Genomic DNA, 17,324 nt, shown 5'->3' with positions numbered 1-17,324 from the left:
GCCCCGGTTCGCTCCGCCCGCCGCGTGGGCCCGGGGGGCCCCGTGTGCCTCCCTGGAGTCCGCGCGTGGGAGGCGCGGGGGCGGCGGCGGCGGGAGGGGTCTGGGCCGGGCCGGCTGCGCACTTGATTCGGCCTGGTGGCTCGGGACACCCGATCCGGCTCCGAGCGCTGCCTGGTGCGCCTCGCCCCGCCCGTGGCCCTGCGGCCGCGGCGCCCCAGCGCCCCGCGAGCCGACTGCGAGCCGCGGGCCCGGGGCCTGAAACGCCGCGGGCGGCTGGGGCGCTACAGCCCGTCTGACGATGGCCCAGGGAAGTGGGGCGCGAGGGGAGTCGAAGGACCCCCCCCCCCCCCCCCCCCCCCCCCCCCGGCCTCAGGCCCAGCTGGAGGGGCAGGGAGTAGCCCGCCCTCGGACTCCCCGGCGGCGATGAGGAAGGCTCGTGAACGCCTGCCTGGCGCCGGCGTCTTTGTCCGGTTAGCCCGGCCTTCCTACGCCCATTTCAGAGATAAGGAAACAGGTTCATAGAGGTGTTAAGTGATTTGCTTAAAGTCGCAGCTTAGAAAGAGGCAAAATTGAGATTAGGAGATTCTCTTCACATCCGAGGATGATTTTTCCGCTTTAGGGTTGATTTGGGGGATTCCAGACGTGGCAGGAGGGCCTGTCACTTCCCGGTCTGCCCCCAGGGCCTCCAAGTTTCACTGCAAACGTTTTTCGCCACTTTAAGGAGAGAGTTTGGTACGTTTGGTACTGAGAAGGCAGGGCTGGTTACCTCTTCCTCACTCAGATCTGTGCGATAGACAGATAGTGAGTCAAATGGTGCCTGACACCAGCAGCCCTGCCACAGGCCAACTTTACAGATGCAGCAAGTGCTCAGCTCGGGAGAAGTCATTTCCTGTGCAAGGTGTTCAAAGGGTAACTGTGGTTATTTCGCTCTTAAAGCACCAAGAGGAAGACACAAGAAATTACAAAATCACTGAGACAGGACAGGAAGGTGCTGGGGGTAGAGTGAGGAAGAATGAAACCCTTGTGCTAAGTTGACTCCAGACAAAAATAACCCTCCCTTCCTGGGCCTCTTCTTCCTCCCTTTTGAAAAGAAGAGCCTCACCTGTACTTCCAGCATCCCGAAGGGTTAGGCGGCAAACCCCCCTGAGGACCAGGCTGGTTCTCCAGGACCTCTCAGGGCGCCTGGCTCATGGCTGAATATCTGCTGATAATGGAATGAGTGAAATGAGAACTCAAATCAGACGTAGGGCCAGCTTCTAGGGGCCTCTCTTGACACCTTCTCACCTGGGAGCTTAAAACCCCAATCCTGACCTATTCAGTTGCAGTGGAGTGTCCATATCTCACCACCTCCCTCCCCTGCAGGCCCGTTTCACCCCGTTTCACTCTCCCAGGATCTGGGCAGAAGGACCCTTTCCCGGCCTTCTGCTGATCTCAGGCAGGGGCAATGCCCACAGGCCCACTGGAGACAGGGCCCTCTTAAACTCTGCTGCCTCCGTGGGCCAGCAGAAGGCGAATAATGGCCCCAAGGAGAGTAGGTCCTAAACCCCAGAGACTGTGAATATTAGCGAAAGTGGAAAGTCTTTGCAGAAGCCATTAAATGAAGGATTTTGAGATAGGTATCTTGCATTATTAAGGTGGCCCTAAATGTAATTACAATTGTTCTTTAAAAGAGAGACAGAGGAGGAGAGGAGAAGGCAGCATGACCCTGGAGGCAGAGATTGGAAGATGTTGCCAAAAGACAAGGAATGCTGGCAGCTCCCGGAAGCTGGAAGAGGCAAGGAACCCTCCTTTCTCCTCTAGAGCCTCAGGAAGGAGCATGACTTTGCTGACACCTTTATTTTGGTCCAGTGATTTTGATTTTGGACTTCTGGTCTTCTGAACTGTGAGAGAATGCATTCCTGTTGCTTATAAGTCACTAAATTTGTGCTGACTTGTTATAGCAGACACGGGAAAGTAGTAAGAGCCCTTGCAGAATTCTTGGCTTTACTGTTGGGGTCTCCCATGTTTGTGCTGTGCCCCTACACCCGTCCTGTAGTCACTAGTGTCACCCGTCAGACTTATGAGATCACATGCAGACCCGTCTCCCCCTCTGGGCCCCTTGTCTGTCTGCTGTCTGCTCATTTAGCAACTCTCAGCCGTTTGGGGCTTTTCCCTTCTCAGCTGCCATCCATGCGGCCAGCCTTCCCCCAGTTCCCCTCTCTTGTTCTCTGCCTCATTCTTGCTCCTCCTTTCTTTTCTCATCATTTCACACACAGTCGCAAGGTGGTAGGTGGACAGCTTCACCCACTGGAACAAGGTCTCAGTGGCTGACAATGCAACCACTGCAGTGGGGGCCACATAAAGGTTTTCCTTGTCATTAGGCACTTTTGCCTTGGTGGCCCTTTCCTTCAAAAAAAAAAAAAAAAAAACTTAACCTTAAACTTATATATTATAATCACATTGGCAGAAAGATGACTGCAAACTAGGCTTAATTCGCCTGTAAATATTTATTATTATTATATGGGATTTTTCTTCTGATGTTAAAAGGATAAAAAGGAAACCAGTTCTGTGGGCTCTGGGTGCTGTGGCTGCTCTGCTTAATAGAAAAGTTGGTCCCACACTAGAGATGCTAAGGAATGGCTCAACCAGGGGAGCCAAAATATGCTTCTGTCCCAGCCCCGGCCTGCCACAGGGCCCACCTAGGGTTCCTGGGCCATACAACACTTCCGCTCTCACCTAGAGCAGCCATAGGCAGTCTTGCATTGGTGTTGGGGTGATAAGAAGCAAAGAAGACATGGACCTGTAGCCATGACTCCAGAGCAGATGGCCCACTTGCTTGCTTTGTGATCCTAGGGTGGCTATTTTCATATCATGAGTCATTTTCTTCATGTGAATAATAACAACTGTCCTATGTGAGTTTGTACAAGTCAGCAAGGCCCCCTGGCCTTTGTTTCCTCAGGTGTGAGGTCAAGTGAGGAGAGAAACTGCTCAAACACAAAGGCTGGAGATCTTTGGGAAGATGATGAAGTTGACTGCTGGTCTGTCCTGGGCTTGTAATCAAGTCGGGGAGCTTCTCTGTGCTTCCAGAGACCCAGGCTCTCACATGGAGGTGGAATGATCTGTGAACCTGTCTGCCTTCTCCATGACTCCAGACTTGTGTGCCAAGCACTGGTCCATAGTCAATACTCAGTATGCTGGTGTCAGGAACATACGAGTGACAGTAAAGCCTCTAGCCACCTCGCTGCTGCCAAGGCCACCTCCACTCTTCCTCCCTGCTGTCAGCATGGGTCAGCAACCACGGTGTCAGCGTCTGTCATTTAATCACCCCAAGCAGAGTGTACTTGCTGGGGGTGGGGTGGGGAGGACTTTAATGTCAGGCTTCCTGGCAGCAGGAACACGTTTGGCAGCTATGGAGGGGGATAACCTCAGAGGATCTTGGTGTCTTCCCACCCCTCAGGGGTTGTTTCTCTATCTTCTTGGGGATCTTATGTGGGCTCCCTACTCCACCCTGCCCTGACTGGCATCAGGGCTCCATATTTACGGGATCTTTCATCCCAAGACCTCAAAGAGCTCTGTCACCTGGTGGCAAGCACAGTAAAGCGTGTTTTATGGGAGAGGAAGGCCAGTCCGAGGAAGGAAAGGTGCTGGATCCAGGTTACTAAGTGGGATAGTCTGGCGCCAGGGACTGAACTTAGGTCCCTGGCTGAGATGGACATTCCCAGCTCGGTTCTTATGGGTGACTGTGCCTTAGTCATCTCTGTCCCCTTACGCCTACTACAGGACCAGGCTCCTAATAACTGCTCAATAAACATGCATCAGCTAACTGCCTGACTGCAGCTTCCCGATCTTCAAACACCTCACTCCCTGGCATGGCAGCTGCAGACCCCTGAGCACCCACTTGCACTCTCAGGAGCTGAGCCCTCCTCGGCCTCACCCAGGGCCCCTCCCACTCCCACACCTTTGCTCAGGCAGTGTGCTGGCCTAGAAGGCCCTTTGCAATGCCTGATGAGATTCTACTAAGCTTTCAAGTTTGGGCTCAAATGTCACTTCACCCATGGAGGCTTGTTTCCCTGCTTCCAAGTTCCCAAGTCAGAAGGGATGGCTACTGCACGGTGCCACATTCCTCCTCCCCTCTGTCCAGGCACTTTCCATGCTGTGTTCTGGAATGGGAATAACAGTCACCCACAGCCCCCCAGGGATAGCATGAACGTTAGTAGGGCTCATGCCCCTCAGTGTAAGTTTTGGTGATCACTCGTTGCCCCCTCCCCATAGCACCTGGACATATGGAGGAATGGCTTGCCAGGGCCTGTGCAGTCAGAAGGAAAGTCAGGGGTGGTGCTGGGGCCTCCAAGGGCACTGGCCTATGAGTCCTTACTCATGGCCTCATCTAGAGGGACTTGTGCAGTTGCTTTCTCAGTCTTTTGACTAAGATCAAGTGTAGAGGGACTTGCCCAATATCCCAATATATTGTGAGGCTGTATCTCCTAGAAACTCTCAGCCCCTTGACGCCCCCACTGGCTGCTCCACCTGCTGTGGGGGTATTGTTGGGCCAGTGGTTCCAAGCATAGGCTTGATACTCAGACACTCCAGGTGAACAACATAGGCCAATCATTGAGGCTTTCTCAATGTCCTCAGCCATAAAATGGGGATAACATTGATGCCTCTGCTTCATAGAAGCCTAGCCCAGTGCCTGGCACAGAGTAAGTGCTCAATCAATGTCAACTACTTTTTAATTTACAAGCATTTATTTATTCACCCAATGCCTACTGTATGCCTGCTTTGCCAGCGAGTAGGACCTGGCCCTGCTGGAGAAGGAGGTGAGTAAGCAGATCACACAGTGAGGCCCCAGGAGGGACACAGGCCTTCAGGGGCCCCCATGATCAAGGCCTCAGTATCATTTTCATGTGCCCCTTCCTCTATAAAAATATTAAAAATTTGATTTTGTAGCTATGTTGGTATAAAAGGGAACATAATCCATGCTGGATTGTATTCATTTTCCCCCCTTCTGATTGAAAAACTAAGACATTTATGTGGGCCCTAAATTGTTGTGGGGCCTGGCATTGTGCCTGCCGTGTATAAGGGACTGGGTGTGACTCCCCTCACCCAGATTTGGGGAGTCAGGAAGCTGCCAGAGACAGTGCCTTGAATCAGGGCAACAGGGCGAGAGGAATAGCCAGGGTACAGAGGGGACAGCACTCAATTCAGGGGACATGGCCAGACCCTCCAGGCATGTTGTGCGGGCACAGCCACTGTCCGTCCCAACCCAATCACTGGCTCTTCATCCTTGTCCCCCAGGCTAGCCTGAGATGCCTCAGCACCACCCCAGCCCCTCTCCAACACCAACAAATCCTCTGCCACTGGCCAGGCTGTCCTCCAGGGCTGCAGCACTGGCCTGCCTGCTCCGGCTCCTGCTGCTGCTCCACTGGGCAGGGCTTGCAGCCCAGCCCTGCCCTCCATGGGACCACAGAGGTAGCCATCCTCACAGCAGTGCTATTGTTGGGGTGGCCAGCATGCCTTTCCCACGCAGGGACAGACTTCAGAGGAGCCCTCCTCTCTTGGCACCCTGTCAGCACAGCAGCCTGCATGGGGAAGAACATTCCATCGTAAGTCACTCTGTGTTTCCCAGAGAGGGTGCGGGACTTGGGAGCCTCTGTCCACAGTGCAGTCTGGGGACCCCAGTCGGTTCAGCTCTCCTGTGCCCCTCCAGCTCCCCCATGGCGCCTGTTTCCTGGAGGTCTGTACTTGCCCATTGTGTGTGTGGGGGGGTGCTGGCTGGCTGGCTTTGGTGGCATGCAGGCGCGGCGGGGCGGGACTGCAGAGGCCAATTGCGGGCCTCTGCCCGGTTCAGTCCTGCCAGCCAGGGAGCTCCTCCACCAGCACCTCCAGGGGCTACGTATCCAGCCCAGCCTGCAGCCCGGGCCCAGGGCACCTGCGCTCAGAGGCGCCGCCTGCCACGGTTCCCTGGTGCTCAGGAGCGTGGGCTCAGGAAGTCTGGCTTCTTGATGCTGAAGAATGGTGGAGGGAAGAGAGAGGGATGGGATCCCAGAGAAGACTCGCCTCTAGCAGCTGGGGGCAAGTGTGTGTGGAGTGCATGTGCACATGCCCTTGTGTGTGTGTGTGTGTGTGTGTATGTGTGTACACGGCGTGGACAGTAGTCTTGGGCTGCCACCTGGGAATGACATGGCCTCAGGCAAGCCTCCGTGTGCTCCTGTGGTCACAGCAGGCGTCCCTTCCAGACTCCATCCCCGGCTCAGCCCTCCTGGCTGGCAGCTGCCACCCTGCCCGAACCCGTCCAGCTCCCAGGACTGGCATCCGGTCCAGTGCCTGCCACACGGGGACCGCTCAGGCGGGGTGTGTGGTGGGGGTGGGAGCGCCCCTCCTCTCTCTCCCAGAGGCTGGCTACCCGGGCTCTTGCCACACGGGCTCCGAGGGTCCTACAGGTCACATCTCTTTCTCCTTTTTGTGTGGAATGCTCCAAACTCGCCTGCTTTCTCCCCCGCCTTCCTGTCCCATACCCCGTCCCACTTCTCTTCTCTGTTACTCCATCCTCCTGGGTTGGAATTTGGACAGCTTTCCTCTTGGGCCAAGGGGTCTGTGGTTGTTTGAAATCCAGGGCAGTTTCTCCATCTTCCTCTTCCACCCTCTCCAGGTGTCACCCCCACCCCAGACCCTTCAGAGCTGGGTCCCTGCCCACCGCACACCTCGCCCCTAACTGCTAGCCTCTTCCCACAACCAGCTTCTTGCATCCTGCACTCCCTCCAGCTCCCCTCCCTAGGCTCCAGCCTTTCCCCTGGGGACCCCTCAGCACAGTGGCACCCCTCCTCCTTGCCCCACAGTCCCTCCACCCCCTGAGGCCTGTCACACTGTTGTCTTCCCCTAGGAACCCCAGTTCCAGAACTGGATTCTGAATGATTTCTGCGGCTTCCTGGCTGCCCCTACTCCACACTTTCCCTCCTGTCTCCACAAAGCTTCCAGACCATCTTCCTTAAGCACAGGCTGGACCTTGTCACCTGCCTCTAGCTGACCACCCGTCCATGGCTCCATCAAGCCCAAGGCCAAGTCTAGCCTAGCTTCGAAGGCCCACGGAATGGCCTCTGTCTGTACCCCAGCCTCCCGGCCTCCTTTCCCCACCTTACACAGAAAGGAATTAACAGGGCAGCCCTGGTGGCACAGCGGTTTAGTGCCGCCTGCAGCCTGGGGTGTGTTCCTGGAGACCCGGGATCGAGTCCCACGTCAGACTCCCTGCATGGAGCCTGCTTCTCCCTCTGCCTGTGTCTCTGCCTCTCTCTCTCTGTGTCTCTCGTGAATAAATAAATAAAATCTTAAAAAAAAAAAAAGAAAGGAATTAACACAGCAGGCCTGAGACAAAGGCCTGTTTTCAAGGCTGGCCCTTGGCTGGGATCTGGAAATTTGAATTTCTGGAAGGTGTCCCCCTGTTGCCTAATGAGAGCAACTCACTGTGCTACTTCCCAATGTCTCACATAGTAGGTGCTCAGTGAATACCAGTTGAATGGGTGAATAACAACCATCCCTGGTAGGCACTGTGATCTCCATTTTACAGATGAGAAAACTGATGTGATTCGTGCTCAGAGATGTGGTCTGTCCAAGGTCACATAGCCAGTTATTGGCAAAATTGGAGCTTTCTGAATCCAGAACACATTTCTCCTTTCCTTTGGTCCGTGACTGTCCTGGAGTTCAGAGGAGAGGTGCAGGAGCCACGTAGGCAATGAGGGGGAGGCCTAGTGGACACCCCTGTCCATGGCCTTGACCAGAGTTATTCTATTTTTTTTAAAGATTTTATTTATTTATTCATAGACACACACACACACACACACAGAGAGAGAGAGAGAGGCAGAGACACAGGCAGAGGGAGAAGCAGGCTCCATGAAGAGAGCCTGACGTGGGACTCAATCCAGGGTCTCTAGGATCACGCCCCGGACTGCAGGCAGCGCTAAACCGCTGCGCCACTGGGGCTACCCCCAGAGTTATTCTAGATGAGAGGTTTGTCCCCACTCACTTGGCCTTCTTGCTCTTGCTTCAGGAGCATCTCCAGGGGCTGGACCAGGTGCATTTGGCCAGGTTGGTTTGGGCACAAAGGTGCCCGTGGAGCCCTCCGGTGTGTGGGGCTGCCCACATCCTGGGCTCTTTACTGCAGTGGGAGAGGTGTGCACGGTTGTTGCTGCAGGGGGAGCAAAGCTGTAGATGTGGCCACACGGGCCAGTCCTGGGATAGCCCCCACCCCCACTACTGTCCCTCACCCACGGGGCTCAGCCCACTCAAGTGCTGGGGATGGGGTGGGGGCAGAAGGACCCCTGCCCCACATTCTGCCCTAAAGCAGTAACTCCCTTGGGTCCTGGCTCTATACCACCTCCAATTAACTTGATTTCTGCTGCTTTTGCCAGATCCCAGCTACCCCTGTCCCCAGATTCTTCCTTCCTTCCTTTCAATTTTATTTATTTATTTATTTATTTATTTATTTATTTATTTATTTATTTATTTATTTATTTATATATGATACAGAGAGAGCACAAGCAGGGGGAGCAGCAGGCAGAAGAGAAGCAGACTCCCCACTGAGCAGGGAGCCTGATGCAGGGCCGGATCCCGGGATCATGACCTGAGCCGAAGGCAGACACTTAACAAACTGAGCCACCCAGGAGCCCCTGTGCCCAGATTCTGTTGCCCTGTCCCCTCTCTGTAGCTGGGCAGGGGCAGATGAACCTCAGTTTCCTGGCCTGTAAGAGGGACACAGCAACCATGCTTGGGGTGTCTGAGGGGATTAAAGGACCATCTCCGCAAAGTGACCAATTCCTGGCAGAACCCTAATAAATCGGGATCCCTGGGTGGCTCAGCGGTTTAGCACCTGCCTTTGGTCCAGGGCGCGATCCTGGAGACCTGGGATTGAGTCCCACGTCAGGCTTCCTGCATGGAGCCTGCTTCTCCCTCCTCCTGTGTCTCTGCCCCCCCCCCCCCCGTCTATCATAAATAAATAAATAAATATTAAAAAAAAAAAAAGAAGAAGCCTAGTAAATCGTTCCCTCTCCTCGTCCACCCCAGGCATCAGCCACCGGATGTGTCCCTGCCAGCAGCCCAGCCTGGGTCTGGGGGCTGCAGGTTCCCTACTCCCCCTCGCTGAGCTCCCTGCGTGCTGGGGCGGCCCGTGGGCCCCAGGGAGATCCCCACCCCCAGCCTCCACTGTCACCTGTGAGTGGACGCCAGGGCCTCCAGAACTGGGTTCTGTCCGCCTCACCTGACCCCCCACCTCCTCCCGCATCTGGTTCTATGTCTACACTTACCTGCCCTGCCTTCCCCCTCCCCTTGGCCTCAGCAGGGAGTCAGGTCCTGCCACACGGGGAAGGGGACTCACAGCGAGGAGCACCTCCGATGGCCCTCAGCACACAGGTCTTACTGTCTGCTCTTACCTGTAAGGACACCGGGACCAGCAAGTACACAACACGAGTAACGGGCCGGGCCTCCTACTGGTAAGTGGGGCACAGGATTTGGACCCGGGACGCCAGCTGTAGATGGGGAGGAGCCTTCTCGCACTGCGGGGACCTGAGCAAGGGCATAGGGGGTGGGGTGGTGGTGCAGCTCAGGCCCTGCGTCTCCTGGGAGATCCAGGATGTGCCCACAGAGCACAGATCCCTTTCAGCTGGAACAGTGGCTCGCCAGCCCCCACGGCCCCCAGGCTTCCTGGTCACTTGCAAGTGAACACAGAGCAGTAAGCACTAGGGCCCTGTCATTTAGCTGGGAGGCAAGATTATGGGACCAGCACCCTGGAACGACTCAGGCCAGCAAGCCCCACCCAGAGCCTCCTCCCTGCACCCTTGTCCCCAGCCTGTTCCCTTCTCGCCTCAGTTTCCAGTAATAGCCACAGCAACTGGCCTACGGCTCCCGCACCGGTCAGGCTGCTTCCTGCCTCCGCACCTTTGTTTGTGACTCTACCTGGCAGCTGGTCTCACACTGGGCAGGCTCGGGCCCCTTTCCTTACACCTGTGAGCTCAGTTAAATCTCTGAAACGTGAGGAGGAGGCTGATCATCACCTTCGCAGGAAGCCAGGCTGGGAGACTTGAGGGCTTGTCCAAGGCAGCATCTGGTGACTGGCAGGGGAGGCCAGGTGGGGACAGGGAAACCCAGGGGCAGGTGAGCTTGAGGAGCCCCGCTGACCGGGCTGCACTCTGGGGGCCCCAGGGTGCACTCTTGGAGCCCTAGGATGTGCTCTTGGAGCCCCAGGCTGCACTCTGGGGGCCCTGGGATGTGCTCTGGGGGCCCTGGGCTGCACTCTGGGGGCCCTGGGGTGCACTCTGAGGGCCCCGGGATGTACTCTGGGGGCATTGGGGTGTGGTCTTAGAGCCCCAGGTTGTGCTCTGGGAGCCCCAGGCTGTGCTCTGGGAGCCCTGGGATGTGCTCTGGGAGCCCCAGGCTGTGCTCTGGGAGCCCCAGGATGTGCTTTGGGGGCCCTGGGCTGTGCTCTGGGGGCATTGGGGTGCGCTCTTGGAGCCCCGGGATGTGCTCTTGGAGCCCCGGGATGTGCTCTGGGAGCCCTGGAATGTGCTCTGGGAGCCCCGGGATGTGCTCTGGGAGCCCCGGGATGTGCTCCGGGGGAGTCGGGCTGCGCTCTGGGGGCCACTGGGGGGCTGGCCATGGAGGCTCACCTAGCAGGAGGAAAGCCAGCCTTTCGAATGGTGTTGCTCCAAGTCAGAGAAGTAGCAGAGGTGGGCAGGGGCCTCTTGACCCTGGGTCACCCCGATATGAGACAGAAAGGACCCCTGCCCCCTCCTTACCTGACCCTCCACCGGGGACCCAGCGGCTGAAAGCCTCATGCTGGGCCGGAGACCCCAGGTCCCGGGGTCAGGGGTATCTTGGCATCTTGCCCACAGCACTAGAGACAAGATCCTGCACCTTTGAGGGCACTGCATGGCCGGGGGGTGGGGTGAGGGGGGCGGGGAGAAGGTGTAGCTCTGCCTCCCTGGGCCTCAGTTTCCTCATATGTCAAAGTGGAATAATGGCACCCACTTTGAGGACTGCGGTGTGGATGGAAGGATAATGTGGCCCAGAGCCTCGCCCTTATACACCAGCACCTTTACCTCCTCTGGCTTCTTTCCAAAAACGGTCCGCAGGAAGGCCTTTCGAAAGTCAAGAGAAATGGTCCAGCGAAATGGGACTGGAGTCTCTGGGAGCACTGCACTCGCCGTCTGCTCTGGACGCACCTGCTGCTCAGCTCCCAGGGGCTGTGTGACCTGCACCGGGTGCCTAACCTCTCTGTGCGTCGGCGTCTTCACTCTGCCTCACCAGGTGCAACCACAGGTGTGTGAGCGGCTGTGGAAGAACATCCCTGGGTTGTTCTTTTTTTTGTGGGCAGAATGTGGAGTGTGGCAAATGTCCCTTCCCCGGGTGACTGTAGGGTTGGGGTGGGGGCCTCTGCTCCAGAGGTGACACTCCGAGCCACGGGATGGAGACCAGCCAGGGTCTCCCTTCTTGCTCTCCAGGAGGACTCCCTGGGCTGAGAGGGACAGGCCTGCGTTGTCCTCCGTGCCCAGGCCCCCTGGCCCATGTTGGCTCTGGGGGAGGCGTAGGGCCCTGCCCTGCTTCAAGTGAACCTCCAAGCCGAAAGTCCGAAGGGGCCTAAGAGACCAATTTTAGAGCGCTTCCCCCATCTATGAAAGGGCCCTTATTTTGAAAGAAGCATAATCAAATTCTGTTAATTTGACCCCTTCCCTGGAGAGTAAAGTGAGTCAGCACCAAAGTGATCACCAAAATGACGAGGCACTCCAGAGGTGCCAAGCTATCAGGGCTTGGGGCGTCTCGTGGAGCCCTTGGACTAGCCCTCTGGACAGCTAGAGTGCGGAGGTGGGATGGGTGGCGGACCGGGTGGGTGTTGATCTGCGGAGTCTCTGGTGTCTGCCCGGGGCCAGGTCCCACGCACCGGCCCCTCCACCCTCACGGCGGCCCTGCCAGGTGGGGACTGTTGAGCAGGCAAGGTGACGGACGGGCATGGGGGGCATGTGGAGCTCAGAGACTGAAGGGGAGATGCCAGGGCCTGGCTGGACCATAACTTCAGTGAGGAGGGGGCCCTGCCTGCTGTTAGTTTGCTGCCCCAGCCCCCACCCGGGCAGGGTATACAGTAGATGATTACTAAATGTTTTTGAATGAAGGTCCGAAGGAAGTGGGCTGCGACTCTAGGCCACCACACCTTTCCCCACTGGGCCTGATGCACCTGAAGAGGGGGCGTGGCTCGGCCTCGGAGGCAGCAGGGTGCGGGCAGCGCCCCCGTGTGCCCCGGGGAGACGGTCGCGGCTGAGCCATGCTGTGCCCACAGGTGGCCACAGGAGGTCGCCCCACACCGCCAGCCGCAGCGGGCACAGCCTCCCTGAGGGCTCCTAGCGTCGAGGAGGGGATCTCATGGGGGGAAAGGTCCGCCCGGGGGTCGTGGACCGCCAGGGTCAGGGAAGGATCGTCCTCTCTGGAGGGTCAGCCCGTGGCCGCAGGGGAGGCGATGGGCCCAGAGAGGGGCTGCCGGCCCCAGGGACACAGCCAGCTGGTGGCGGAGCCCACGGGTCCCCTCCCTGGTCTGGCCGCACGGGTTTGGAGACAGTTTACCATTGTGGGCGCAGCAGTCGGGTCGCTTCGGCTGGGATTCCCGGGACTTCTGGCCCCCAGGGAGGAGACGGCGCTGGGGAGGGCTGGGGACCTGCGGGGCGCTGGGCCTCACCCGAGGCCACCATCCTCTTGGGAGCCACCTCCTTCTGCAGGGAGAGCCAGGCGGGGCATGATGCCAGGCAGATGCAGAAGCACCCCATGGGGGGGGTGCCCCAGGTGCCCCAGGGCCGGCACGCCTCTGCCAACCTAAGGGTCAGGGCTGGCCCAGGCCAGGGCAAGGAGTTGGGCCTTATCCCGGGGCAGCTGGGGAGACTGTCAGGTGGGGGTGAGTCTGGCTGCTGTGGGGGGAGCAGGATCGGGATGGGGGGCTGGATGAGGACCCCTGCTCTCCCTTGCCTGCCGTATGGCCGCGGCCAGCTCCATATTGGACTAGCACAGCAGGTTACGGGCTCCTGGCTGCCTCTCCCAAGCCCTCGGGGCTGGGACAAGAGGCCTTGCACCTCCCCCCCGGGGGGGGTGCTCTGTGGCAGGCTCCTTGCACCCCTAGCTTCCTCGGCTGCAGTGCCTGAGCCCTCCTCACCACCCGGGGCCTGTGGAAATCCCTTCGAGGCCCAGCTCAGATGCCACTTCCTCCAAGAAGCCCTCTGGGCCAGTCTGGGTGCTGAGGCTTCTCTCTGGCACCCCCAGCTCATGGAAGCACAGCACTCACCAATTACCGGGGTTTGTGGCCGAGGCCCCAATGAGTAGGAAACTCTGTTTAATGGCAGGGACTGGCCGTTTTCGGGGGTCCCAGGGCCCAGCAGCAGATATAACACTCAGCAAGAGGGATGAGGAAGAGGGCAGAGAGGGGAGCCTGAGACAGAGAAAGCAGCCCCCTTCCTGGAGTCCGAGCCGTGCAGTCCTCACAGAGACTCTTTACCTCCCACGCGGCCAAGTGGGAGAGGCTCGGTCTCTGGGGGGGGGGGGCAGGAGGGACAGGCCCCGGTGGCCCTGAATGGGATAAGGCCACCTGGAGGAGCCCAAGAGGAAGGAGCCACTGAGCAAGTCCCAGCAGTCAGAGATGGGGTCACGGCCGCTAGGGAACCGGTGGGAGGGCCACGGAGCTCGATGGGGCCCACAGCCTGGAAGGGGCGCCTCCACGCAGGGCAGCCAGCTGGGGGCTGCAGTGGGGGCGTCTCCCGATGGGTCTCCAGAGGTGGAGTCCAGGGAGTGCCCAAGGCCCTGGGGGGGGGGCAGTGGAGGCAGGGGTGGGGGTGGGGCCCAGTTATCAGTGCTGATGAGAGAAGGGGCCCAGGGGAAGGCGGGGCTGGCCTCCTGAGGACTCGGAGACCAACCCCACTGCCCTAGCCCCAACAAACCTCCAAAGATGCGGGGCTGTCTGCAGGGTGGTGCTGCCCCTTCCAGCCCCATGGGGCCCAAGCTGGGGGTGGCGGGGGAGAGTGAGGACCACCCTTCAAAGACTGAGCTCTGTCCCCCCACACCGCCATCCCAGCATCTGATGGGTTGTCGCACCATCGCCGGCCCCACTTCCCTCCCTGTCTCCTGGTGGCCTTCCTCGCACCCCCAGCCTGACCTCTCAGGCCCACAGGCCTGGCCCCTCTCATGGCCCGCTCCCCTCCCCCACGCTCCGTGCCCCACTCCCCCCAGCTGTGCCGGTAGTGCTCGTGCATGTGCTCCCCTTCCCCGCGTGTTGAACCCCACATCCAGTCCAGTTCAAGGTTGGGCTCAAACGTCCCTCCTCTGGGCTTTGCGTCCCTCCTGGGCACTCCCTGGCACTCCAGGCACTTTGCACCTGGAGCTGTCCCCGCGGCTCTCATGTCCACCTAACTGCAGGTTCCTGAAGGGGGCAAGCACGTCACACCATCCTGTGTCCCTGGCCCCATCCGAACCGGCATAAAGAACATGCTTAAAGATTTCACAAGTGGATACATGGGTAGGGGCATTCATTTAAGCATTTATTGAGCACCAGCTGTGTATACACTCTTGTGCTAAGCTCGGTCGGTGATACATAATCCAAAGCGCATTGGCTCCCACAACTGCTCAGGACTATGAGGGCTCAAGGGGGACACTCTGCCCCCACCAGGGCGATTAGGAAGGCTTGGGCGAAGCTTTCCAGGGCTGGGAACACACGTATCCTGAACATCCACTGGCTTCCCCACGGCTCTCCTGCATGGGCTTCTCTAGGAAGCCCCTCTAGAATCTGTGTCCCCCACAGCGGATGCCCATTTCCTCCCCCGGAGCTCATCAAATATTTGTTGAGTGATGACTGGAAAGACCATGAGGACAGGAAGTGAGGCTGAATATGGTCTCAAAGGCCAACCCAGGGTGTAGGAGCCCTGTTGACCTTGCACTTGCCAATGGCAATCCTCTGGCAGAGGCTTTGATAATAGCAGCTAACTCGTGACCTCCTTTCAATTGCTGCTCTATACCCTCAATCCTCCCAGTGACCTCTGGGCTAGAAGGACAACGACATCTCACCATTTTACACATGAGGAGAATGGGGCTCAGGAGATGAAGGACTCACTCGAGGCCATGCAGCTGGCAGTGGTGGAGCTGGCACTGATTTTCAGGTCTCATTGCAAACCCAGCATCCTCTTCCTGCTTTGTAATGCTCTCCCACTTGTGGGAATCCACTCATACTGCTTCTGGATTTTACGTGTTTCTTGGGAACCAGGCCAAAGCGGGGGTGACTTTGTGAGTCCCAAACAAACCCTAGGCCTTCTGTGAGGGGCCTGGGAACTTGGCAGAGGGTATCAGAATTCAAGGGACAAGGCTCAGTCCCTGACTCTGTCATCGCTGATATACCTGCTTCATGTGCCTGTTGCTCTAAGTTTCCTGGGACTTTTCTACTCACCCACCACCCACCCATCACCCATCCACCTGTCCTCCATCCACCCATCCATTATCACCCACCATTCACTTATTCAACTATCACCCACCCATCTGTCCACCCACCCATCTGTCCATCCATCCCATCCACCCACCCTCCATCACCCATCTCCAATCACCACTTATCACCTATTCACCTATCCAATCATCACCCATCCACCCATCTGTCCATCCATCCCATCCATCCATCCTTCCATCCATCCATCCATCCATCCATCCACCCATTACCCATCCATCACCCATCCACCTATCCAACCATCACCGATCCATCCATCTGTCCATCCTTTCACTTCCTTACTCCTCATGATGCATCTTCAATACATATTAGGCCCTGTGCTAGAGAGAAGACATAGTCCCTGCCATCAAGTCACTAAAATGTATCAGGTGTAGATACCATGACAGATGATATGGCACACTGGGGACACAAAGTCAGAATCTAGAAGGGGGGGTCCCGAGGGTGCAGTGGGGAAGGTGTCCCAGAGGAGCTGTCACTTTTTTTTAAAGATTTTATTTGTTTGAGACATAGAGAGAGAAGCAGAGACAGGCAGAGGAACAAGCAGGCTCCATGCAGGGAGCCCGACGTGGGATTTGATCCCGGGTCTCTAGGATCACGCCCTGGGCCGAAGGCAGCGCTAAACCGCTGAGCCACCCGGGCTGCCCGGAGCTGTCACTTTCACCATGTCTCGAGGCTGTTGGTGAGCAGTAGAGAAACCTGAGCCCAAGGCCAGACCCCACCGCTGGCATGTCACCAGTTCTCTGTGAAGCCATCTCCCACTGCTGGTGGCGGTGGGCACCCCCCACTTCACTAGGCCATTTTAAGGCTGGAGTACAGACTGGGCTTAAGGAGGGCTTGGGCGACTCTGAAGGCCTCACAGGTACTTGTCACTGAGACTGTTTTCCCTGGCTTGGTGGAAGGGGGGGTGGTCTAGTCCAGCTTTTTGAGGTCCTGGTCACTGGAAGTGTATGCACAAGCTTGCGTGGTCACCCTGCTGTTCACACTCTAGCACTGTGGGCCCAAGAGTACCGGGGCTAGGAAGCCCAAGGGTGCAGGATGGCACCCCACACTGGCCCTGGCCCAAATCCTGGATTGGCTCCTCCCACTGAAAGCACTCCCATGTCCATGGCCAGCATCTCTCTAGTGCCCCACAGTCTCCTGGAAAGGAAGCAGGGCAGGGGGGCTGGAGAGGTTTAGGTGCCGGGGCTCTGATGTCCCAGGCCTACAGAAACCCCAGCTCTGCCTCCCCAGCCCTGTGTGACCCGGAGCTTCACCTCCCCGTGTCTTGATGCCCTGTGTGAAAAGGGGGGGGGGGACGCGGACAGTACCTCCTCAGAGTGAGCCAGAGTCCAGAAAATGCTCAGCCAAGTGCCTGGCACGCTTGGTAGTTTGGGAACATTATTAACACTAATTCAGCTCTTCTGCCTCCAGTGCTCTCTTTACCCCCCCGCCACCCCCCACTGGGCCTTTCTAAGGATTGAAGACAGCAGCTGGCAGTGGGAGGTGGTTGCTTTAAATATGAGATGAGAGAACAAAAGGAAAATAGAACAGGGTGGGGAGTTGTGGCTAAACTTTCACAATCCCCCTCCCAAACTGGGGAGGGTCTGCAGGGCGGAATTTTTGCGTCCTCGTCCTACGTTCTATGTCTCGGAGCTGGGAGCTTCACAGCTCAGTCCCTCCTGCTGGGGGGGGGGCAGGCACTGGTTTAAGCTGGGACCCCACAACCCAAGGGGCCACCCTCCTGCCTGCCTGTTTGTTCTCCAGAGAGGCAGGAAGTAGGTTAAGTGGGATCCTGGAGCTTCTTGGCCTCCCTTCTAAGATGGCATTAAACATTCAGCGGATTTCTCCACAGGCCACCCCGAGC

This window comes from Nyctereutes procyonoides, unplaced genomic scaffold (assembly GCF_905146905.1).
Source record: "Nyctereutes procyonoides isolate TBG_1078 unplaced genomic scaffold, NYPRO_anot_genome, whole genome shotgun sequence".
Lineage (NCBI taxonomy): Eukaryota > Metazoa > Chordata > Mammalia > Carnivora > Canidae > Nyctereutes > Nyctereutes procyonoides.
Note: the sequence above shows the minus strand (reverse complement) of the source record.